The sequence below is a fragment of the Limulus polyphemus genome, unplaced genomic scaffold, assembly GCF_000517525.1.
Source record: "Limulus polyphemus unplaced genomic scaffold, Limulus_polyphemus-2.1.2 Scaffold6347, whole genome shotgun sequence".
Classification (NCBI taxonomy): domain Eukaryota; kingdom Metazoa; phylum Arthropoda; class Merostomata; order Xiphosura; family Limulidae; genus Limulus; species Limulus polyphemus.
The window spans coordinates 25,920-27,307 of record NW_013671957.1 but is presented as its reverse complement, the minus strand read 5'-3'; positions in this window follow the sequence as shown (position 1 = coordinate 27,307).

Here is a 1,388-nt window from a genome sequence, read left to right as displayed (position 1 = left end):
AAAAGTTGATATAGAATTTAGTTTAGAGATAAAATATAAAAAAAGGAACATAAAACAGGAGTTCTAGATCATCAAACAACAAATTTATATAAATAAACGTTACTATGTATGTGTATCTGTTTCCAAATTTCTTGATCAATCAGCATCAAATTTGACGCAGGTATGCAGGATGACATGAGGAATGTCGTGTGGGGGTTGGACCCCCCTTTCATTTCATATTGATAGAATTCTTGAAAACGGTATGTCTTTCTTTTCAGTAGTGGTACCTATATGTATTTTTAATGTTTATTTTGTTAAAAACAAAAATAGAAACACAATTTTCTATCCTTTGTTACAAACGTGTTTTTATTTCACCGGTCCAACGGACATGTCCTCCAGCTATTACATGATAATCTGTAACGTACAAAAAAACATAATACACACATGTAACAAACACACTCAAACTTTTGCTGTATTGCATGATTTATTCAGCTTTAGACTTGAATCAGATGCTAAACACAGAAATAGTGATCTCGTAGTATACAACTAACTTAAAAATCCCACGTTTTTTTTTAATTTACATTTATTTGCCACTTTTCTGATAGTGTGTCTGACAACGACAATGGCACAGCAGCTGAAAATTTACACAAAAAAAATTATAATGTGGAGTTTATCCGTTTACTATACATTTATTAATTTTATTAACGTTATTATCCTCAAATAATATAATTCACAAAGTACTGTTTAAGCGACGTAAGCTGGTGAAGCATTAGAAACCATTAGGCCTAAAATTTCTAACAAAAGTTCAGTTAAACTTCGGGAGCTTTATTTTCCACATTCCTCCTTATTTGTCCATGGCCAGGTGATTAGGGGGCGCTCGACTCGCAATCTGAGGGTCACGTGTTCGAATCCCCGTCCCAACGAACATGCTCGCCCTTTCAGTCGTAGGGGCGTTATAACGTTATGGACAATCCCACTATTCGTTGGTAAAAGAGTAGCTCAAGGGTTCGTGATGGGTGGTGATGACTGTCTGACTTTATTTATTTATATATTTCCAGCTTAACAATGAGCTGATATCATCTTAAGTAAACCCAGCCCTTAAAAACTAAGAAGCGAACTTCGATATTACCCTTTTGATACTGGTTTTATTAACTTTTGAGGCATGGCCTTAATGCTATTACTGCTCGTAAGATAACGGAAGATGGTGTTAAACTCGCGACTGATTCTAATAGTCAATATCTTAGAAAAAAATGAAGGCTGGGGTTATTTCTTCCATCACATAATAGTTCTGTTTTATAGTATCTAAAGGTTCCCCTCATCCTTCTGCGTCTCCTGAATCTCGAAAGTTTTAGTAAAGGTAAGTGAAGATAAACACCTCGTGAAAAGTGTTCGTTCGGCTGATATTCCCT